The sequence below is a fragment of the Camellia sinensis genome, chromosome 1, assembly GCF_055761805.1.
Source record: "Camellia sinensis isolate YWXY chromosome 1, ASM5576180v1, whole genome shotgun sequence".
NCBI lineage: Eukaryota > Viridiplantae > Streptophyta > Magnoliopsida > Ericales > Theaceae > Camellia > Camellia sinensis.
The window spans coordinates 192367573-192393647 of NC_138961.1; the positions used below are offsets into that span (position 1 = coordinate 192367573).

The 26075-nt window shown below is 29.8% G+C and overlaps 1 long non-coding RNA gene across 1 annotated transcript; it reads right to left on the reverse strand.

Moving 5' to 3' along the window:
* Window positions 1-4781: 4781 nt before the first annotated feature.
* Window positions 4782-9234, reverse strand: LOC145790457 (uncharacterized). Its single transcript, XR_014329175.1, has 4 exons — window positions 9155-9234; window positions 8047-8129; window positions 7768-7853; window positions 4782-5642 (listed from the first exon to the last, which is right to left on the reverse strand). It is a non-coding gene; the product is annotated as an uncharacterized LOC145790457 (long non-coding RNA).
* Window positions 9235-26075: the final 16841 nt, after the last annotated feature.

Here is a 26075-nt window from a genome sequence, read left to right on the forward strand (position 1 = left end):
TTCTTTAAATTTTGTCTATATGTTTAATTTTTTTCTAAATCTATCTGCAGATTTCTATAAAAATTATCTATTCAAAATTTCTATTTGTTGAAATCATTTTTTTTATCTGTTGAAGGTATAACTTGTTGATTTTTTTATCTATTCAAATTCAAATTATTTTCTATCTATTCATTTAGGTTGCCATTGAGAGTCTCTCTCTCTCTCTCTCTCTCTCACAGAGGGTTCATTTCAATCTATTCTCTCAAATTCTTTTATTTGTTTATTGATTGAAAAACACAAGGCCAGATTAAATCTATTTGTCAAAACAATAACAACAACAACCACAAAGAAAAAAATATTCAAATCATCATCAACAGCAAGAAGAAGCTGAATAATTAAAAAATAAATAAAAAAATCAAACGAGCAGAAAATCTAAACAGATAGATCTGCCATGTTGATGATGTAAATCTAAACTACACACAACTTAAAAATACAAACAACAAATATATATAAGAGCATCTCCAACGGTACATTTTTTTTTTCATTAAATTTGAGTAACAAATGACATATTTTACTAAATTTGATATCTCTCGCTCCAATGGTGAACTTTCATTAAATTTGCGCCGGGACAACCGGTTGGTCGACCGGTTAGGCGAAATTTTTTTTTTTTTTTGAATTTTTTTTTTTGAACTTTTTGAACCTTTTAGTGGTCGACCGATAAGGCAATTTTTTTTTTTTTTTTACTGTTTGAACTTTTTCTCGGAACTGTTTGAACCTTTTGGTGGTCGACCAGTTGGTCAATCGGCCGGGCAACCGGCTGGTTGACCGGTTGGTCTCCTCCAATGGTCACAAACAGTATTTTGATGAAATCAGTATTCTGTCATTAGTTTGATGAATTGTTTGGTGAAATCTCATTTTAATATCGATTTGGTGCAATCGTTGGAGCACTAAATAATAATTTTTTTACCAAATTTTAAATTTAATATCAATTTTAATGAACCGTTGGAGATGATCTAAATACAACAGATATGATGATTTACTCAGATCTGCCTTTGGTTTTGACAGCTCCGCAACAACAACAACAACAAATTAAGATTAAATAAATAAATAAATAATCTAGATCAATAATGGTAAAAGAAAGTTTCAATCCAGCCACCCTTTTTGATTTTCCAAAAAAAAAAAAAAGTCCAACTTCCCTAAATTAAGCAACATGCCCACAACAAACAAAAAAAAAATCAAAGATTCACGTCAATCAAATTTATTACAGTAGAAAAAATTGGAAATCAATGATTAATGCTAGATGTCATACAGAAAACCCTATTATCTTCTCTTTCTCTCTCTATTTATCTTCATTCATACACAATACACACACATGGTTGGCCTTCACATTTAAAAATATTTGAATAAAAAATATGAATGAAATTTTCAACTATATATGAGGTGTTTGGAAATTTAAATTTGAAGTTAAAATAGTCTCAAACATTAAAAAAGTAATCATTTTCCAAACAGGCACATAATTAGGCAAACTTTAATATACAATACAATAAAATTAAAAAACTTATAGGATGACATAGATTTTTATTTTATCACAAATACAAGTTTTTATTTTATTGTAATTTATTTTATTTTTCTATCCTTACTAATTAAATTATAACATTTATTTTTTATTGAGAATTTAAAATATATAATTAATGACATAATAATTGTAAAAATAGATATGTACTTATATTCTAATAAAATAGTTAAAATTTATTTTATTTTAAATTATTTTTCTATACATTATAAATTAATTTTATGTTATTATTTAATTTTAAAATTAATTTTTTAGCCGTGCATGACACGGCGATACGCTAGTTTTGATATATCTCACTGCTACACGATTTTCCATTTCTAATGGTGGAGCCTACTTTTGGACCTTTGGTCATGTCCCCAGCAGAATCCAGAATTTTAAGATTTTTTTGGAGATATTTTAAAAAATTTATTAAATTTTTTATTGCATGTTTTATAAAAAAATGATATAAGATCTATATTATTATAGTTGATAAAAAAATTTAATAAAACTTTTTGAGACGTCTAACATTTTTTTATGGAAAGATTGTTCATTTTCAGTGTGGGCCCTCTATTAGGGTTTTAATCTATTTATTTGTTATTTAAAAATTAAATAAATATATCAAAATTAAGATCTATATAGTTGATAAAAAGATTTAATAAAACTTTTTGAGACGCCTAACAGTTTTCTTTATGGAAAGATTGTTCATTTTCAGTGTGGGCCCTCTATTTGGGCTTTAATCTATCAATTTTTCATTCAAAAATTAAATAAATATATCAAAATTTTAATTTATTTCTTATAAAATAATATTTAAAAAATTCAAAATTTGACATTTATAATAAAATAAATATTGATTTTTTTATTTCAATAATTTAAATCTTAATTTTTTAATTTATTTTTAATCTAATCCATTTGCTTATTTTTGGTATAGTAAAATTGAACAAAAAAAAAGTATTTTGATTATTAAACTCAAAAAATATATATTTTAGATATTTTATGTACACGCACATTGAATTTAATGACTAAAATATTATTTTAGAAAAAGGGAGAGGCTTCTCTCTAATTCACATAGTAGACTAGAGCACACTGTTAGTCCCATAGGGCCCACCACAAGTCTCGTTTCAATAATCTTAATCGTTCAATGTGTATAACTCGTTGAATACTTTATGCTTGCAAAAAATTATGTTAATCGAATATCGGTAATCTCTTGATCTGATCATATTTTTGTCAATGGTAAATATAACGGTAATCTCTTGATTTGATCATATTTTTGTCAATGGTAAATATAATTTTAAAAATAAATTGTTAACAAAAATGTGTTCCAATCAAGGGGCTACCAATATTCAATCAACGTGATTTTTTACAAGTATAAAGTACTCGACGAGTTATACACATTGAACAGTTCGAATTATCAAAATAGGACCTGTGATTATCCTCATGGCATAACAGTACACCATCTCCTCATAAAAAAATATCAATAAGTCCTATTTTGGCCTCTTTTAGGAAGGCAAAAAATAAAAATAAAAATAACTTATTAACTTATTTTGATCACACCACCTCTTTAATTTTTTACATATTTTTCAAAAAAAAAAAAACAATAAGCCAAAAAAAATCCACTTCCCAAAATAGGCTTTTCCCAAAATAGGCTTTTGCTCTTGAGACTACTATTAAATCCTATCAAGTCTCTAGGGGTGCCTCTATTTGCACACCATATTTCATCTCAAGGCAAACCATTAATTGATTTATTTTTTATTACAATATTAACCTTATGTAAAAAGACTACAAAGGACAAAGGGTTATAATACACACATTTTGTAATCGAGTTTGACACTAAAATGTCGAACAAATGGTTAATGTTCGAAAGAAACACTCCGGACAAGTGGCTAAGGTTCGACAAAAATAGTCCGAACAAATTGTTAAGGTTTGAAAGTCCAGAGTCGAACGGTTTGCAAACTGAAATTTTTACCGACATCTTGAGGAGTCTTCACCACTGGTTCTGTTCACCGGTGTCTTGAGGAGTCTTCATCACTGGTTTTGCTCACCGGTATGTGGGGGTGACCATCAATCAGAGAAAGGAGGGGGAGATGGATCGTGGGTGGGGGTGGAGTGTGTGAGTAAGTGAATGAGAGTGAAAATGGAAGATTGTGGGTGGGGTGTATGAGTAAGGGTAAAGATGGAAAGTTGTGGTGTGTATTGAGCAAATTGCTTATTTATCAACTTATTAAAGGTGTGCCTTGAGTAGTGGTATGCCTTGAGATGAGTGGTGGTGTGCAAATAGAGCCACCCAGTCTCTAGACAATTAAGTCCTATTTGTCGTAAAACGTTATCAAAATATTTATTCTTTCATGATAAGATATCTTATCCCATTTTTACAAATAACAATTTCATAAATATTTTAATCTAAGAAAAATTATATTTTTAATTGTAAAATTAGGATATTGTATTAAAAAATCATAAATCACAATAAAAAATCACCAATAAGATTTATTTTGTTTTGAAAATTACAATTGAATTATATCAAATTTCAATATTGATAAATAAATCCTATTTATTATGAACAACAATTTTAACTTATTTAAATTTAAAATTTTAATTGTAAAAATTATAAATATTATATTAAAAAATCATAAATAACAATTGAATCAAAACAATCATAATATACTCCATATACATCATTTTTTGTTATCTCAAATTATGAATTTTCACTACTACAAAAACAGATAAAGATCACACTTTTTTTGTGTGATGTATATTATTTAATCACACCTTTTAAGTTTTATTAAAGTGTGATCTTTGGGAGTGTGATTAAAAGTGGTCATTTTTAATCACACTTTTTAAGTGTGATTAAAAATATTTAGATCACATTTAGATCACACCTTTTAAGTGTGATCTTTGGAAGTGTGATTAAAAAAGGTCATTTTTAATCACACTTTTTAAGTGTGATTAATAACATTTCGATCACACCTTTTAAGTGTGATTAAAAATATTTACATCACATCTTTTAAGTGTGATTAATAACATTCACTACTAAAAAAAATACTTTTTGCGACCGTCACATGCCGTCGCAAGTAATAAAAATATAGTCGCAAAAGACTTTTTGCGACGGCCTATGCGACTGCACATGGGGTCGCAAAAGACTTTTTGCGACAGCTATTTTGCCTTCGCAAAAAAAATAAAAAAATAAAAAAACACTTTTAGCGACCATTGTTTTACTGTCGCAAATAATTATTTATTAGAAAAAATCATGTATGGGTTTGCTACAACAAAAAAATCAATTACAAGCACCAAATAATTTTTTGTAAATGAAAAATAACAAAATTAACAAATTAATTAAATTTATAATAGACATTATCCATTAATCATCTTTAAATACACTGTACTAAAAAATTCAAGTCTTCAAAAAAAAAAAAAAGAAGAAGAAGAAGAAGAAGAGCAACATAATCTTTGGCTCCCAACATCAACTGCTTGATCATATCAACTATTCCTTCAACAAAATCTGCAAAAACATATATCAAACTTGACTTGAAAATTTAATGCACTTAAATGTGTTAGTTTAGCTTAAAACAATCAAAATAAAACTATGTCAATGACCTATCTCTATGGCAGATCAGTGATTTGCAACAAGAGTTTCAATTACCTTAAGAGCAACTTCAAGCTTAACTATGGGATCACTTAATTATGGCATTCGGAATTATATAATAGTATTGTGGCGAGAGATTTCCCTAAGAATTCCACCATCACCACCACCTACAACCAAAACCTGCATCAAGTAATTCAATTAAATTTAGCACAAATACCTGACAAACAGAATAATTATAGATTGCATAAACATGAAGAGCAGAAGATAGCTAGCTCTACCAACAATGTTTTCCTCAATCATTGGCAACTTAAATTACAAGTTCTCTTTCTACTTGTAAATATGATGAATTGAGGCTGAGAGTACATAGAAATATTATTTGTTCACAATTTAACAATGAGACAAAAACAAGGTGAGTCTTATATTCAATTCTAGAATTATATTTGTCATACAATGCCTTCAATCTAAATTACCATTCTCGATAAATTCATAGACTAGAAAAAGAGAGCCCTCTACGCAATACCCAATCAAACGCACCTATATTAGATGCCAATGTAAGTTACAATGTCTATATAAATACATATATGTATATATACTTAACATCGTCCTTTATATTTCAAAGATCAATCAGTTAAAAGATAAGAAAAAGTCGCTTAATGATATCACAATCAAAATTAGAAGACAATTGGACCCTCAAGTTTCCATCAACAACAAAATTGTACTGTAACAACCAACCTACTGAAATTCCATATGATAATACACTTTAAATATTCATCTCCTACCGTAGAAGACTAAACCTGTGAATACCTCAACCACAGAGACTTTTAAACAATCAAAAAAAAATCATGATAAATTAAATGGCGCAATGTAAATATATTGGTCATCAAATTACCATGAAATGATAAATTCTGGAGGATTAAAAATAAAAAGGATTCCCCAAAATGGAAGTAAATATCAATCAATTCCAATTACTCCAGGTTCTAAATGTCAGTGAAGTCCATATCAAATCAACAGAAGTGCATGTGCATATATTTACTAACAAGATAACCACATCTCAGATTTAAGCATGATAGTGTGTCTGTAAAAATCTGTGGTACACGCACAAAATATCAAATCATGCAATGACAATAGAGAACAGACTAACCCAACCAAGACAATTAAACAATATCTTTCACACTGGTGAAGTGAAACTTAAAACTAGTAAATTGCCAAAAAGTCGCAACATCAGCAATGCACAAGAAGCCAATAGAAAGAGGGCACAACATTCGCAAAGTCTAGTTTTGAAAATGTAAAAATGAAGAGAGCAATTTCTGTATTTCGCTGTTTCAGTAGGGAACAACTGTATACTTGAGGTTGGAATCCAATGTAATGATTAATGACCCAATTGTCGCAATGCACATTCATAGTCATCCACCAGTCTCTGTTAACTTCTCGAGAATAGTATAAAAGTGTGTTTAAGAAGAAGTTGCATCTACATGTGCACACAAAAACATGCGGGTGATGTGGCTGTATTTAATAAGCCACTGATTACATTTTTAAGGGGATATGCATTGACTGTGTTCATAACCAACTAATATAGTCTGAATTTCCAAAACCATCCCTCTATTTTACTCTATTAAATGCATTCATACTCAATAGAAGGCCAGCAATTCTGCTTTGTAGAAGAAAGTGTTGGGCAACTGAAATGAGAATGCTTTGGATAGATTTGTGGTAAAACTAAAAAAGATAGATTAGAAATGAATATATTCATGAAATGGTAGGAATAGAGAGAGAACTACTTAACATGGAAGACTTGAGCTGACATCTGATGCATACTCACCACAATCAAAGAAAATATAAATTTATTTAATTTAACAGAACATACAAACTTTGATAGAGCTAAATGACCACAAAAAAAAAATTATGTAGCCACCCCCACTTGATTGAGACACAAGGTTTAATTTGTTTCGGTTTGGTAAATGCATTCATACTCATCCAAAAATAATGATATTGTAAAATGCAAAATAAAATACATTTCTTTTAAAAATGGACAACAATATTGGAATATGCCAAAAGGCATTAGTGGACAAAAAGAATGGAAAGTGGGGAATATAAGCAGGCATGAAAGTAGCTATTTTAGAGGTAGATTGTCCTTCTTTATGCTTTAACAAGAAAAATGTTTTGCCCACCCATACAGTCAATTTGGCAGGGCATCTAATTTCTGGCATCTTATATTATAAAGGAAAGCACACTTGGATATTACAGGGTTTTATGAACTAGAGGCCTCATGAATTAGTTAGGTTTAATATTAAAAAAGGAAAAAATAAAAATAGAAGGAGCAAGAACCACCAAACAAACAGAACATTTTTCAATGAAAAATATCCTCATCTGTTTGTATGTGAGCATGGAACAAAGAATTTGGACATCACGGTTCTTTGGAGTTAGGCCAGCACGCACAACAATGTCTGAAGTTGCCATGCATTCAAGACACTCACCATGTTAGCCTACATGGACTTCATTTGCCCCTAGATACAATGCTTCACCTGGTTTAAGCTTCACATAGTTAAAGAGGAAAGCTAATAAATTGGATTTTCCTCACATTAATCAGAGAGCACAATTACAAACTAGAAACACAAAGTTAAAAGGCAGTGAATAACATGAAAAAAAGATTGAGAGGACTTACCACTCCATCCTAAAATCCTGTCTTCTCTAAAAGAGTCAATATATCAACAGGATCAACAAGTTCATACTCATTAATTTCCTGAGGAGCTGATAAACAACACGGATATCAGGTCCAAGCATTCAATGGAAAAAAATTAATACATACTTCTAAAAAAAAAATTTAAAACAAGCATTCAGTGCCGAAATTTAGTACTATTTCTTTCAACTTCGTTTCATCCATCCAATACTTTAAAAAACAAAACAGACAAATTCTAATAACTTCACAGGTTGGATCACATACTATCTGTAACACATTCTTCAGAAGGGCCAGAGCCCACAACTTCAGACACAGTTACTTGCTCTGGCTCCTTGTCTCGCTCAGATCTGGGGGTAAAAAAACCAAAAGATAAATTAATATAGAGAATAAGCACTTAGTTTGTGGTAATGTCCTTTAGCTTTAGCCAGTAAAAGAATTAATATCAGAGATGCGTTTTGTGTAGCATTACAAGAATTGAAGACATGCAAAAATTCAAGCCCAAGCAAATAAACAAGAAATGAGCCCATTCCAGTTTTGAACCAATTCAAAATGAGGATTGATCCAAACCAATAATAATAATAACACAAAAACAATAAGAACAATTATATGAACCTGTAGTCACATAAATCTAGTCCATGTGAGCAACTACAGAGACAATTTGTAGAAAACAGATATGATGCAACAATATGATTAGCTAAACATATGAGCAAAAAGGAAAAAACAGTATCAATGACCATAGATGAGAAAAGTGGCCATACAAGAAAATTAACAAATTGTCAGAAAGAAAAGAAAATATATTTTCCAAATGGAAATAACTGAAGACATCACCAAAAACAACACAAGCTCAAATCCTAATGAAAACTACTCTACGAAATGCCAACAAATTAGCCAATAAATTGAGAAAACAAATCAATATTCAGGAATTCTTTTGATAAAAAAGATGCCTGGATTCTCATGGGATGTTAAAGAACCGACTCATCCATGGCCATTTCCACAGGCTTGGGATTCGTTCGAAAGGTATATTCTATTATATATATATATATCAAACCTTCTTTGTATAAACATAGATTTGTAACCATTAATTTCATTTTCATGAAGGTTCGATTAGGCTCTGTTGCAGCATTTGAAACAGTTGATGAACCAGAGTCTCAATGTTGACACCCAAACAAACCCAACACTCAAATAGATCCAACAACCCATAACATTTATCCATCGATCAAAATTCTACAAACCCATAATCGAAATTGTAATTAAAAACACCAAATAATCGAACAAATATGGAGTGAATGTGTGTGTGTGTGTGTGTGTGTGTGAGAGAGAGAGAGAGAGAGAGAGAGAGAGAGAGAGAGAAAAGGGTAGAATCCGAACATACCTCAAGAATCGAACTGATACTTTTTTTGATCGAAGAGAAGAGAATGAAACCCTTCCATCGTCGCCGCCGCCCAAGCAGTCTCATCGCGGAAGAGAGAGCACTGTTTCCAGATTGAAATCTCGCCGCTGCCAAAGGGGTCAGAATCATAGGCAAACTGATCGTCTGGATCTTACTCGGCCTCTCAAACTTCATCTCCACATATAAACCCTTCAACAGTCGATCGATCAATAGAGAGGGAGGGGTAAGAAGAGACTAGGGTTTTTTGGTTTTGGGCGGGCGGCGAGGAACAGAGCGGGAATGGGAAAAAAAGGGGGGGGAGGAAATCAAAATCTTTTTTTTAAAAAAAAAATTTAAACAATAAAATAACACTGTTTAATTTATTTATTTTTTGCGATAGGGGTTGTCGTCGCAAAAAAAACTTGATTTTTGTTAAAATAAATTTTTTTAAAAAAAATTATTTTATTTTGGTTACTAATTAAGCTTGAAAATTTATTTGTTTCATTTTTTTTAATTAAAAAAAATTATTATTATTTTTTATTTGGTAGAAGTAGGGGTAATATTTTAATGAAAAATATTGTACTGGTAGTCGTAGTGGTGAAGTGGCGACCGTGGTAGTAGTGGTGGTAGTGAAATGGCGTTTGCAGTAGTAGTGAAGGTGGTAGAGAAAATGGGTGGTGAGAGAGAGAGATAAGTGGGAGACAGATAGAGGAGAGAGAGAGAGAAAGAGAGAGAGAGAGAGAAAGTGGTGAGCGAGAGAGAGACAAAGTGGTGCTAAAAGTGTATTTTCTTGTAGTGGATCGATAAATTGAGAGGGAGCTCAGTAAATAGAGAAGACGGAAAGGAAATAGTGAGCAACGCGAACACAATAGGAGAGAGAGAGAGACAAATAGACAGACAGAGAGAGAAGAGTGATGAGTGAGAGAGAGAAGAGTGATGAGTGAGAGAGAGAAAGAAAAGAAAGAAAGAAAGAAAGATGAAAAATAGGTGAAAAGATATATATAGAGAGAGAAAAAGAGCGAAAAGAGATAAACGAGAGAGAGACAGAAAGAGATGAACGAGAGAGCAAGAGAGAAAAGAGACAGAGAGAGAAGATAGATGAAAGAGATAGAAAGAAGAGAGATGGACGAGAGATACAGAGAAAAACAGAGAGGCAGACAGACAAAGAAAAGTGATGAGTGAGAGAGAAAAAGAGAAGAGAGACAGAGACACAGAGAGAATGAGAGAGACAGACAGACAGAGAAGAGTGATGAGTGAGAGAGAGAGAAGAGAGACAGAGACACATACAGAAAGGCAGAGACAGACAGAGGAGATGGAGTGGCAGTGGTGGAGGAGAGGTAATGGTAGTAGTAGTGGTAGTAGTGGTAGTGGTGGTAGGGGAGTGGTGGCGATGATGGTAGTAATGGTAATCGTAGAGGTGGAGTGGCAATAGTGGTAGTAGTGGTGGTAGTGGAATGGCATTTGCAATAGTGGTAAATGTGGTAGAGGAGATGGGTGGTGAGAGGGAGAGATGAGTGAGAGACAGATAGAGAAGAAAGATAGAGAGATAGAGACAAAGTGATGAGCAAGAAAGAGACAAAGTGGTCGTTAAAAGTGCATTTTCTTGTAGTGGATCGATAAGAAAAATGCCCTAAACCCCCAGTGGGAGTGACCCCCACCACCCCCACTGTTTTCTGATTGGTTCAAAAAAATTTATTTATTTATTTATTTTCACTCTTGCTCTCACAGCCCCCCACGTGGAGGTGGGGGTGCTGGGGGTCACCGCCCACTGGGGGTCCCCAACATGGTTGGATCGATAAATCGAGAAGGAGCTCAATAAATAGAGAAAAGATGAGGGAGAGAATGAGCAAGGCGAACATAGTGAGGGAGAGACAGACAGACAGACAAACAAACAGACAGGTAGACAGAGAAAGAGAAGAGTGATGAGTGAGAGACAGAGAGAGAAAGAGATAAAGATAGACAAAGTGAGAAAAAGATAGAGAGAGAGTGAGACAGAAAAAGAGAGAGAAACAAGAGATGAACAAGAGATAAACAAAAGGAGAGAGAAAAAAAGCGAAAAGAGATTAACGAGAGAGAGAGACATAGAAAAAAGAGAGAGAATAGAGAAAAACGAGAGAGACAGAGAGATAGAGAGAGAGACAAAAAAAAGGGAAACAAAAGATGCTCGAGAGATAGACAAAGAGAGAGAGAGAATAGCAAAAAGAGATAAACGAGAGAGAGACAGAGAAAGAAGAGAGATGAGCGAGAGACACAGAGAGAAAGAGAGACATACAGACAGAGAAGAGTGATGAGTGAGAGACAGAAAGAGAAGAGAGATAGAGACAGAGACATAAAGAAAGAGAGACAGACAGAGAAGAGTGATGCGTGAGAGAGAGAAAGAGAAGAGAGACAGAGACACAGAGAGAAAGAGAGAGAGAGAGACAGACAGACAGACAGAGAAGAGTGATGAGTGAGAGAGAGAAAGAGAAGAGAGACAGAGATAGAGACAGAGAGACAGGAAGATGAAAAAATTGATGAAAAGATAAATGTTATATCAAAAGAGTAAGACGATGTCATTTTTTTCAAATTTTTTTTTTATGATAGAAAAATACCATTGCATTTATTTAAACCATTTTGTAACTATATATATGAAGTCTCAAAAAGTCACATTTTTTTGCAATGACAAGTTGTGCTAGGGCTGAGCAAGGAATCCGTGAAATCCGTAATCCGATCCAGTCCAGTCCAATCCGATAGGTTTGGATTGGTTTTTTGAATCCGTGGTTCGGTTCCGGATTGAATAATTAAAAATCCGTAGTTCACGGATTGGTTCCGGATTGAATCCCACGGTTCCGGATTGGAACCGATCCGGACCGTATACAAATAGTCTATATTTTTATTATACATCCTCCCCCATAGTATCTTTTCTTATTCTATGTAAAATCTAAAGTCAAACCTAAAATCGTATAATATCTTCTTTTATTACTTTTGTTTGTTAGTTTTAAGTTTTAATTTGCAATGGTCTAAATACTTATGGTGAAACCAGTTTTCTTATGGTTGTTTAAATTCTAGAACAGTATGTCGTTATTATAGAAAAACATGTTGCTATTATGGAACTAATATAGCGCTATGTTTATATTTTTATGAAATTCAAGTGTTATATATATATTTTTGTTATTTAATTATGTGAATCCGTGGTCCTAAACCGATCCAATCCGTATTTAAATGGATTGGTTCGGATTGGTTCCATGATTTAAACGGATTGGATTGGTTCCAATTTTTTAGGAACCGTAAATAACGGATTGGTCCTGGTTTTATCCCAATCCGGTCCAATCCGGACCATGCTCACCCCTAAGTTGTGCCGTCTCAAAAAGGCATATTTTTCGCGACGGCAAGTTGTACCATCTTAAAAAGTCACATTTTTTTTTTGCGAGACGGCAAGTCGTGCCGTCTCAAAAAGTCGTATTTTTTACAACGACAAATTGTGCCGTCTCAAAAGGTCACATTTTTTGCGACGGTAAATTGTGCCGTCTCAAAAGGTCATATGTTTTGCGACGGCAAATGTGCCGTCGCAAAAAGTTCCGTCTCATAAGCCCACTTTTCTTGTAATGTTACTTAAAAAGTGTAATTAAAAAGTAGTAGTGTATATATAATCATACTTTAATTAAAAAACCGTGATTAAAAAATATATAAATAACCACACTTTAATTAGAATGTGTGATTAAAAAATATATATATAATCACATTTACTTAAAAATTGTGATTAAAAAGTAGTAGTGTATATACAATCACACTTTAATTAAAAAGGTGTGATTAAAAAATATATAAATAATCACACTTGTTTAAAAAGTGTGATTAAAAAGTAGTAGTATATATATAATCACACTTTAATTAAAAGGTGTGATTAAAACATATATAAATAATCACACTTTAATTAGAATGTGTGATTAAAAAATATATATATAATCACACTTACTTAAAAAGTGTGATTAAAAAGTAGTAGTGTATATACAATCACACTTTAATTAAAAATGTGTGATTAAAAAATATATAAATAATCACACTTTAATTAGAATGTGTGATTAAAATATATATATATAATCACACTTGTTTAAAAAGTGTGATTAAAAAGTAATTGTGTATATATAATCACACTTTAATTAAAATGTGTGATTAAAATATATATAAACAATCACACTTTAATTAGAATGTGTGATTAAAAAATATATATATAATCACACTTTGTTTAAAAAGTGTGATTAAAAAGTAGTAGTGTGTATATAATCACACTTTTAATTAGAAGGTGTGATTGAAAAATATATATATAATCACACTTAATTGAAAAGTGACATAAAAAATAAATATTATCACACTCAATCAAATTAAGTGTGATTAAAATATCAATATAATTTTTTTTATCACACTTCCAATAAAAGTGAGATCTTTTTTTTTTTGTCAAAGTGTGATCTTTAACTATTTTTGTAGTAGTGTTTTTTAGTGTAATATATATATATATATATATATATATATATATTTATCAATGCATGAAATAGGTGATGAATATTATACTTACACTTTTGTTTGTGAAATTCATTTAATTTTAGTAATTAAAAATAATCTTATTATAAAATTTTATATAAAATAAATTATTTATGAAATATTTAGTTCATATTTTAATGAGAAAATAAAATAAAATTAAAATACACAATTATGAATAATTGATTTTTTTAACAATTTATAAATTTAAAAAGAAAATAGGACTTCATTAATATTGAAATTTGATATAACTTAATAGTAATTTTTAAAAACAAACTAAATCTTATTGGTATTTTTTTTTTGTGTGATTTAATATTTTTTTAATACAATATCATAATTTTTACAATTAAAAATATAATTTTACATGGATTAAAATATTTATGAAATTGTTCTTCATATTAAATGAGGGATAAAAATGGGATAAGATATCTCATTATAAAAGAATGAAATTTTTTAGAATATTTAATGATAAATTAAGTTTAGTTGTCCATATTAAAACTTGATAGAACTCAATAGTAATTTTAAAAGCAAAATAGGGCTTGTATTTCTTCCTATTATTTTTTCCTCAATCTTACTTAATGAAAATAGGCAAATGAATTATATTAAAAATAAATCAAAAATTATGATTTTAATTGAAAAAATTAAAAACTAGTGATTTAGATTGTTACAAGGGTTTAGGCTTAGGATTTTATTTGTAATGTCTTCTTTGTTTTTTAAGTTAGGCTGCAGCCTGATTGTTTTTCACTTTTTTAAAAGGGAAACATCAAATTAGTATAATTTTTAAAAAATAATTAAAAATTTGTGAGAAATTTTATAAATATTAATAAGTATAATAATTATTTTTTCATAAATATATAATTATTTTTTAAAAAATTTCATTGTATGTAATTATCCCTTTTTAAAAAGCATTATTAAGGAGCTCATGTGTAACTCTCTCAAATACAAATAACCCAACTCATGAGAGAAATGAATATAACGTAATTGGTACACTTTCTCATAACATAATTCGTATTACAAAAGGGGTTACATGCATTATACACTCATAAAGGTTCATTCTGAATCTACAGCATGTAATGCAAATTAATAGCAACAAATTAAATGTCCTACGGGTTTATATCTTTCCAAGACATATCTTGGTTACAATCAAAAGTGAGCTTTGCTTATTACATCTTAAGCCCTTGACTTTACAAAAACATATAATTAAAATGAGAAGCCCTTGCTTTCAAAAGTTTTTCCAACGCTATTGCCTTAGTGGAGGCATGCCATCATTACCTGAAAATGTTATTCCCAAGTAAGGTGAGCCACAGCCCAGTAGAAACCATCTAACACAGTATATGAAATTTAGCAAAGGTATAAGTACACTATGCATATACAATGTCAAAGATAAAGGCATCCACATTATGTATAGTCTTAGATTACCAAACTCAATCATTAAGCCATTTCTCTTCATTTCATTTAATTGCATAAGCCAATTTCATCATATCTCAACAACCCAAATGACAGCTTGTTTGGTTTCGTTTTTTTGAAAACAGTTTTCAGAAAAGTCTACTTTCTTATTTTTTTGTATTTTTTTGTTTTTCATGAATTTTTTTAATATTTTAAGCAATTTTTTTAATTTTTAGATATACCTAACATAAATATACCTAAAAAGTAAAAAAATTGTGAAAAAAATCTTTTAAAAATTCACTAAATACCAAAAATATAAAAAAAAAATACGAGAATTCAGTACATTTTTTGTATTTTTATGTATTTAATAATTTTTTAAAATATTTTTTCACAATTTTTTTACTTTTTAGATACATCTAAGTAAGGTGCATCTAAAAAACTAAAAAAAAATGTTTAAAATTTTAAAAATATTCACTAAAACAAAAAAATACGAAAAACAAAAAACTCAGTTTTCAAAAAACTTAATTTAGAAAACTCAAACCAAACATACTATTACAACTCGTTAGTTCTAGAACCACATTATCAACACATAAGCACTTCAAACTTTTTTTTCACAGATATTTCGTCCGCGGGCAGTCGTCAAACGGGACCCATGTATTATTTCACGGATATTTCGTCTGCGAGCAGCCATCAAACGGGATCCATGTAAACGTAGGCTATACAAGCACTACAATTGCTATTTTACGGATATTTCGTCCGTGGGCTAGGCACCCATGTATAATTTCGAGACTTTTAGCCAGGACACTATGGCCAACTTAATTATAATGGAGTCCATCTCCTTTCTCCTCCCAAACAATCATTCATTCATATGCAATATATTTAATCACAAATTCAAACAATGGAGTGCATCATTTTTCCACTCCCAAATAACTATACATGTACAATGTATATAAATATAGTCATATTCAATGACAAGCACAAGTGATTAGTTTCAATTCACCTAATCCGCATGCAATTTCTACAACAATCATAGCTATCCTTCACCGATAGCCCAATAGAGTTATTTCTAAGCAGATATATAATCTCATAACAGATAGTTTATTCAAAACTACCAAAGAATGGAATAACACATAGCCAATCCCACCATTCATATCAATACCCTTTCAATTTCACATTTTTAATGTCAATTTTCATTATTTATATAAAATAATAATTTGATTCAATTAAGGCAAATCCCCATTTTCCCCCAAATGTTAGCCAAGTGCCAAAATCATCAAATCATATATAATATCACATCATTTTCAAACCTCTCAAGCATTTATTTCACCTTCACCCAAAAATCCATCTTTCCATTTTATGCCCAAACCCTAGGTTTGCCTTAAACACCTCCAAATCACATCATTGTTACACAGGATACAAATAACTAAACTGAATATCATATGGATGTGTAGAAAATATCCCTACCTCAAGCTTAGATGAGAGAAAAGAGGGAAAAGCTCAAAAGTCGACGGCGACGAAACCATGTTTTGCCACAATCAAAATGAAATCCTTGACAAGCTCTACACTTAATCTTAAAGGAATAAGGTGAAAAGATCACTCTAAGTAAGTAGATCTAGAGGTTTAAGTGAAAAAATTTGAGTTTTAGAGAGAGAGAAAAGAACTTACGGTTTGAAGGGAAAAGGAGAGGAAAAATAATGTGAAAAAGTGGTTTGGACCTATTTATAGTAGCAGCAATTAGCCTTAAGGTCAAAAAATATAATAGGCGAAAACACCGCCAAAGGTAGGGCCCAATCGAACCCCAAAAATTTGAAAAAAAACACACAAGGATTGACCCTTTCAAGCAGAGGAGTCGACCCTTTAGGTAGAAAAGACATTCTGACAACAAGTAAGGGAGTCGACCCTTAGATAGGGGGGGTCGACCATAATTTCCAGCAACTAACACGCAGATTCTACAATATAAGAGGGTCGACCCTCCCCAGACTGGTGTCAACACTATATTTCAACAACACTTCCAGAAACTTCACCAACAGGTGAGAATCGACCCTTAGGAAGACTGGTGTCGACTCTAGAATAGAATTTCTAAGTCTTCAAAGAACTTTTGACAAGAACAAGTGCGAACAATTAAACCGAACAAATTTAAATTAAATTATACTCATTCAAAACCAATATACAACAACACTAAATTTTTTTAAAATAAAATAAAAGATCCGAATACATTTTTCCAAAAGCTTTGAAGGATCATAGGTAAAGTTCGGTCAGATTGCACCCACTCATAGTTTAGAGATTCACCGAACGGATTTTATGGATTGGCGGGTCATGTGAACCGGATAGAATAAATCTTAGTTTTACAAAAATAATCATAATTTATAAATAATAAATAATCATAAATGTTTATCTGAAAAAGGAGGAGTGAGGGTTCTCCTTTTTTGAAAAGTGAAAAGTATCCCTTTCAAATTGCAATACATTTGTTTATTGAACAAATAGTATATATATATTAGCATTTAATCTGTATTATGCACGCTAAATGTATATGATAATGATGTAATATTTTACTAATATTAATCAAATTCAGTAAAAATTTAAGAATTGTCACAATTTAAATATTCTGATTTTTATTATTTTTAATAATATATAACCCTCCATTGAAATGTACAACCAAACTTGATTTTTTTTTTTTTGTTTTAGTACATAAATTTTAGATTTATTTATGTTCATTTTATATTTTTTATTGATTTATATTATATTATAAATGATTTGAAGTATGATATAGTTACTGCTTTCAGCTTTTATTTTTATCTACAATCATATTATTTGAAAAATATATCATATTTTACAATTAGAACAATATTTAAGCATATTATATCATGTAATTACAAATTATGTATTTAAAATTTTTTGTTATTAAAAGTCTAGCATTAAAATATTTGCGTACTAATCTGTGAACACCTTTAAAATTTTCAAATTACATTTAGTTAATATTTATCAATTGCATATCATGTTTAAAGATTAAAATTGTTTTAAATCAAGTTTGAAAATTAAGTAGCAGTGAATTTGTCTTATTAAATGAATAAAACTAAGACAATGAATATTCAAATAAAAAATTAATCACGAAATAATTAACTTTTTAAGGAGATTTATACACACACACATATATATATATATATATATATATATATTTAAATCAAATAAAGCGTTAGACAGATATATAATAAGAAAATTGTAATATAAGTTAGGAAAGTCTAATTTATGTTTACTATCTGTTTCAAATTAGATTGCTTAAATAAAAAAGAAATCGATATACTAAAGTAGTTTTGTATATCTACTCATTTAAAAAAAAAAATTACATGATTAAGAATTTTATGATTAGGGACGACAGACACTAAGGTATGTATGGAAATGCAAAACTCATTCTAATCCAATCCTAATAAAGTTGGTGTTTAATTAAGTTGAGTTTTTTTTTTATATATAATATAAGTTAGGAAAGTCTAATTTACGTTTACTATCTGTTTCAAATTAAATTGCCTAAAAAAAAAAAAAAAACTGGTATACTAAATTAGTTTTGTATATCTACTTATTTTTTAAAATAAAAATTTAAAAAAAGGTTATCTGATTAAGAATTTTGTGATTAGGGCCGACAATAAGTCATATGGAAATGTAAAACTCATTCTAATCCAATCTTAATAAAGTTGCTGATTAATTAAGTTGAGTTTTTTTTTTTTTTTTTTTTTTTTCTATATCTATGCATGAGTGATCAATATTCTTGATAATTATCTTTTTCTTCTAAAATTAAAAAAGAAAATTAAGTTTTCATAAAATTTATTTTACCATTGAAGAATTATGCTGCGTTGGAATAATTTTATTTATTTTTAATACTATTTCAAGGTGAAAATTTTAATAAAAACTTAAAATAAACTTTTTTGTCTTTAGTAATTTTTTTTTTGTCTTTAATAATTTTATTTTAAGACTTGTATTTTAATTTTCTTGGTTCTTGTAGGCATTGAAGGCAATGGAAAGTCTTTTGAATTAAGTATTTGCCATTTTCATAATTATTGATTCTATTACGGTAATAAGTGATTGTAATTCCATAGCTATCGTTATATTATTGGAATTCATTAGGAGAATTTACATATTATTTTAATAAATAAATTATAAATACATCCTTTGAGATTTATTTAAATTATAAATTATTCTCTGTGATTCTAGAAATTACATTATGTCCCATAAGATTTTTAATTTCATAACAAATAGGTCATTTTATTAACAAATCATCAAGTTAATTAACAATTTTTAATAATATTAAGATTTTATTTCAGTTAATAATTCAAATAATTTTATTATTGTATAAGTGAACGGTTAGAAATTTTACTTTTTCAATTAATTTTGTTAAATAAAAAACTCTGACAGGGAGGTATTTATAATTTTTCAAACCATAGGAGACAATTCGTATTTTAAACAAATCTCAAGAAGTGTATTTGTAATTTACCCTATTTTAATTTAACTAAATTAGATTTTAAACCCATTGTGAGATAACACGTGTATTTTAGAAATTATAAAATTTAAGAAAATTGAGAGTAATTGAATGGCACTTCAAGCCTCAAGTAGGCGAGGCCCATTTGATAGAGCCGTGAAAAAGTGATTATAGATTATAACTTAATAATTTATAGTTTATAGTTGTAAATTTTGGTGTAATTGTGAGATTATGAATTTAAGCAGTAAAGTAATATTTGATTGATAAGATATAAAATAACTTTTTGCTGTGTAATTGTCTTTTTTATCCTTATATGATATAAAAATGATTATTTTGTCAATTTTAATTTAAAAAAATTATTTCATTAATAAAAGTTAATATAATTAGTATTACAAAAATTATTATTTCCATTTTTTCATTATAAATTAATTAGTATAAAATTATATTATTTTTTCATTATAAAGTAATTAATGTCAATTAATGGCTTATTTTTATTTTTTCATTATAAATTATTATTTTCATTTTTCAATTAGTATAAAATTATTTCATTATAAATTAATTAGTGTCAATTAATATAGATTATTATTTTTATTTTTTCATTATAAATTAATTAGTATAAAATTATATTATTTTTTTATTATAAATTAATTAGTGTCAATGGATATTTTTATTTTTTTAATTATAGATTATTATTTTCATTTTTTTATTACAAATCAATTAGTATAAAATTATATTATTTTTTCATTATAAATTAATTAGTATAAATTTTTTTCATTTTTTCAATCAATGCTTAATTATTATTATTATTATTTTGATTAAAAAAAGACTGAAAACCTCCCCATCCCCCCCCCCCAAAAAAAAAAAAAAAAAAAAGAGCTGAAAACCCTAGCTCCGGTAGCACAGCGGCGACGGAGGCACACACAGAGAGACAGACCGGAAATCGCCTCTCAGGCCGGAAATCAACGCCGGAAATCACCAGAAATAGAACCCCAAAAAAAATCGTGGGTATTTAACCAAGACCCTTCTCATCAATGATATCTAATCAATCAAACAAACACTTAATACTTGAATTCAACAAATTTTCAAGCTTTTCAGTTTCATTTCAATCTATCTATCGATCGATAAAAAATCAAATTTGCAACACGATATTAGAACCCAAAAACAAATCGTGGGTTCACAGATTTCACAAACGCAACAAATAAACAAAAATTAAAAAAAGAAAAACTTGAAAAACTTGAAAAACTTGCCTTGGATCGACATATCTGTTATCTTGAGAAGAAGAAGGAGAAGAAGATTTGTGGGAAGTTGTTTTTTTCTTGGAACCCATTTGTTGATTCGTCACATGCTATAAACATATGCGATTCATATGTATATATATATATATATACGTAGATCAATCAGAGTGAGAGAGGAGCGAAGTTTGTTTGAAGATCCAGTGATTGAGCTTTTCTCTCTCTCTCTCTCTCTCCCCTCTTTCTCTCACATAAAAACTTAAAAAGAGGTTACAAATTAATAACACGTTTTACATCGATCTTCCTTTTGGAAATACTTCTCTCCTGTTCAAATGCTTCCTTTTGGAAATACTTCTCTCCTTTTGGAAATTAATAACACGACGGCCGCCGGAAATCGCCTCACTCTCTCTCTCTCTCTCTCTCCGCGGACGTGAACAGTGTTTGATTGTGAATTTTATATAGTGGCAGTTTGGTAATTTTTCAAATTTGAAAGGGCATTTAAGTCATTTTGTCCTTCCACACCAAGTGTGCGCATAAGCTAAAAAAATCACCTGTGAGGCCGCTTATAACTTTTAGTTGAAAATCAATTAATTTAAGGGTTGGTTTGGGGTGTACTAAAAAAGTGTATTTTTTTATCTTTTTACGAAAAGATGTGCAGAAAAGTAGAGAGGTGATGTGATGAAAAAAAGATAAAAAGATAAAAAGATGGATTATATAGTAGATGACAAACAAGGCCTAAGTTATAATTCATCTCTCATGAGCTCAACTATAATTTAAGTTATAATTCATCTCTCGTAAGCTCAACGAGGGTATCTGCGGTTCGATTTGGGACGGTTTGTGGTTCGGTTTGGATCCACCCACATGTATGCAGTTTGAGAAAAAGTCAACCCGCAATCGCCCGCAATGCAGTTTGCGGTTTATGCGGATAGGGTTCGCGGTTACGCGGGCGGTTTGCGGATTGAATTTTTTTTCAAAATTTTTTTGCTAAACCTTTTTTTTTCCTCATTTTTTATCAATATTTCTTTTAGACCTTTTTCTTCCCATTTTCTAAAATACTCTAACATTAATAATTAATGAATTAAAACTTATAAAAAACTTATAAAATAAAAAACAAAATAAAATCAATTCGTAACTTAAACAAATCATTTAAAATTTACCTTCATCATTAACTTGCATTCATATCAATTCATAATCTAAACAAATCATTCAAAATCTACATTCATTATTAACTTGCATTCATTCTACATTCATCATTCCTTACCCAAGTACAAAAAAAAAAAAAAAGGTAATTTTTCAATAACTTACATTCATCCAAAATGCAAAAAAATAAATAAAAATAAAAGAGGTTTTTTTGAACGGTCAGATTAAAAAAAAAAAAAGTTTTATGCGGGCGGGTTGGACGGGTGCGGGTCAAACCCGCAACCCGTCCGCAACCTGAAAATTAGATAAAATCCAAACCGCACCTTACCCTAATGTGTTTGCGAAACCGCCCATACATGCGCAGTTTGAATTGGGTAGGGCGGTTTGGGCGGGTCAGATGACCCTATGTCCAGTCCTAAGCTCAACCAAAAACTCCAAAATGACTTGTTTTAAGCCAAAAGCTGATTTAAACTGAAATTTAGTGCTACCAAATAGGCCTAATAATGTATTTGCTTATATTATATAATTAGCATATCACTCGTGCTATATACAGGCTTAAACAAATAATTAACAATTAATTTTGAAATTAAATAATAACATAAAATTTCTTTAAAACCTATCCAATATAATTTAGAATTAATTAAATTTTAACCATTTAATTAGATTTTTTTAAAATTTTAATTTTATTTATTTATTTATTTTTGTAGTTATTATGTCATTAATTGTATATTCTAAGTTCTCAATAAGAAATGAATGTCATAATTTAATTAGTAAAGATAAAAAAAAATAGAATACATTACAAAGATTATGGCTTATTTTGGCAACATAGTTTTTAGTCACTTTTTTTTGTTAGTAGCAAAAGTTAAAAGTTGATTTTTTTGGTTTTTTTTTTCATTTGGGAAGTTGGTTTTTAGCCAACGGTGAAATTACAATTTTACCCCTCATGGGTCAAAATGTGTTACATAGGTGAAGTTGTAAATATTTTAAATAAATGGGGGTAGTTTAGTCATTTTATTATGATTTGACATCATAAACAAATATTAATCAAAAAAGTCAATAGTCACTTTTTACCAACTTCCCAAATCATTTGTCTAAAAAAGCCAAAAGCTTGGTTAAAAGCCAAAAAGCCACTTTTTACCATCTTCCCAAAATAAGCCTATATTTATGATAAAATGAAAATACATTTCATAAGTTTTTCAGTTTTAGTTTACTCTATATTAGAGTTTATCCAATTATATATAGTTAAAAATTTAATTCATATTTTCTATTTAAATCTTTTAAATTATAAATAAATAAATTTTATTTGGGCTCTTCTTTTAAATCTCAAATTAGTTATAATTTAGATATGGTTGAAATTTTATTTTTAATTTCCATCTACAAATTTTTAGATTAAAAAAAGAAAAAGAAAGAGATTAGATAGACCAGTAGTTTTGTACATGTATATCTTATGCCACACATTTTTATTATTATTTTAAAAAATAGATGGTTTAGATATGGTTGAAATATACCGTTAAAAACATTTGTATTTTTAAACACGACGCATATACTTCTTAAATTTATGTTTACATGTGTCATGGGAATTTATTTTTCAATTAGTAGATGTGCTATAAATATTTTGATGCCTAAAAATTCTTAATTCTTTAGATACCACACATGTTTTGTTTAGTTTTTAAAAATAACAATAGAAAATTTTGAAGTAAGTATTTTTAAATTTGAAATTATATAAGACTGAAGTTGTATTCAAAATTTATATTTCAGTTTTATTTATTTTTTAGTTTCTATATTCAGATTTGAAAATTTTAAAATCCAAAATATGATTAGATGAACTAATATTTACGTGACATGTGTACTTCCTAATGTTTACAAATTTTAAAAAATTAAAGTAGCGTTTGGTTTACTTTTCAAAGTTCAACTATGTTTTAAAATCATGATTTTGATGTAACATGTTAACTAAATATATTTTTAAAAGGAGGATTTAGTGAACTTGTCATTCAAAATGATAAGAATTATAAGGATCATTTTAAAAACCTCTATTTTAAAACATATTTATTTTACTATAATACCCTCATATATATGTGTGTATATTAGATTGCAATCACTTTCATCTCAATCTCTTTGTATTGCTCTTATCACTGTTGTTCTTCATCGACGTCATTGTCGCTCTCCACCAGTGCCACTACCACTCATTATGGAACTCTTTCTCTATTGTTTTTATCGCCACCATCACTCATCGCATTCACAATCTCAGATCTGAGATCATTCACAGTCGTCGTCGCCGGAAAATGACGGTTCCTAACGATCTGCAAACCTAAGATTTGAGATCCATTACTCTCTCTCTCTAGTTTTGATGGTTCACGCTTTCTCTCTCTCTCTCTCTTCTTCTTCTTCTTCTTCTTCTTTTTTCTTTTTATTCTTCTCATGATCCTCTGTTTTCGAACTTTGTCTCTCTATTTCTATTTCTTCTTCTCATGATGCTCTGTTCTTCGAACAGTAAAATATTACTCTGGTTCATGATACAACACTCTCTTGTAAAGCCATCCTCACAACTTGTTTCAAAGTAAAATTTTAGTTTGAATCATAGTAAACTTTACTCTGATTCATAGTAGAATTTTTGTGATGTCTCGACTCCTTCAAGGCAATTGAGTGCATTTTTGGTAATCTTTGTCCCTTTGTGTGTCCTTTTCATTGTTAAACCTTTTGAAGCTTGTGTTGTTATCTATTCTTTCTTGTGTATGTTCCGTTAGGGTCATCATCATGTGTTTCGAGATGTCATCTTGCACTTTTGGGTGTTGGAGAGGAACTTGGAAGGTTGTTGGCTAATGTTTTGGTAGTTTTTAGTCTCACTTTAGGTTGAGACCGCGCAAGCGGTGAAATTGACCTTCTAGTACATTGGTTTGCAGTCTGAACTTCTGGGAGCATGAGTTATTCACTTGAGCGAAGAATTCATGCTCGAGTGGTCTTTTCGTAGAAGGAATGGAGTTTTTGGGAATGGGTGTTTTTCGCTCGAGCACAAGTTTCATCGCTTGAGCAGTCTTTCAAATTGAACTATTCGCTTGAGCGCACGATTGGTCGCTCGAGCGATTTGTCAAAAGTTGAGCTTTACTCACTTTTCTATCACTTTTCACTTCACTCTCTCTCTCTCTCTCTCTACATTAACTTTCATTCTTTTTTCTCTCATCTCTCTTTAGAAACCCTCCAACCTACTTCATTTACTCCTTGATCTCTCACTATTCATTGAGATTTTAACCTTGGTGCCTTCTTTATTTTGGAGAGCCCGTTGAGGGCTACATGGTGTATGGTAGAGATTGGATTTCAACACCGTTGGTTTGGAACTTTTCATCATTTCTTCTCAAGGTCTTGAGGTAGGGATGTTTTTTGAGTTATATATATGATTTTTAGCATATATTGTCATTTTCACTATGTTTTCTAGTGTAGATTGATTTTTGGGTATTGAATTTAGAAAAATATTAGAGAAATGTATTCTTTCTCATAACTTGGTCTAAGATAAATTATTTTGGGTATACTATGAACTATTTGGGGATGTTTGCTTGTATTGTTTTGAAAATAAAGGAAAAATCCTATTTTGATAATACCCTAGATTTTGGAAAATTTGGAAAAAAGTGAAACTGATGTAATATTTATGAAATTGATGATAAATCTCTTGAGAAATTGAAGAAAACTTTATGGGTTGTTATATTTTTGAGGCATTCATGACAGGAGACAAAAAATTTTGTTGAACAATTATGGAAATATGGGATGTGCATGTTGGCGCTTTGGAAAACTGAACGATGAATGTTGATTGTGAATACGTGGGAATCTCATATGTCACACGGATTTGTACCTTGCTACGACTTTGAGAATTTTTAAATCATGGAAGTTATATTTGAGCAAATGTGAGAAATGTTAGTGATATTGTATAAAGAAGATATTTATATGTAGTCAATTCTCATTGATTTATTTGCATTATCTCGAATGTTTTTCACTTGCGATCTTAACTTTGAAATGAATTCTTGGTTCGAGAAAGACAATTGTTGTTAAATGAAAATATTTCAGGGTAAATACGTTTGGTAAGTCCGGTTAAGGGGTGTAGATTGGAAATTAAGTTGGCTTGAGTGTTTTTAGTGTAAGACCAGAAACACGCGCGTGTGGGTGCCTAAGCCCTCCGGTTAGTAACCGATAAGGTAGG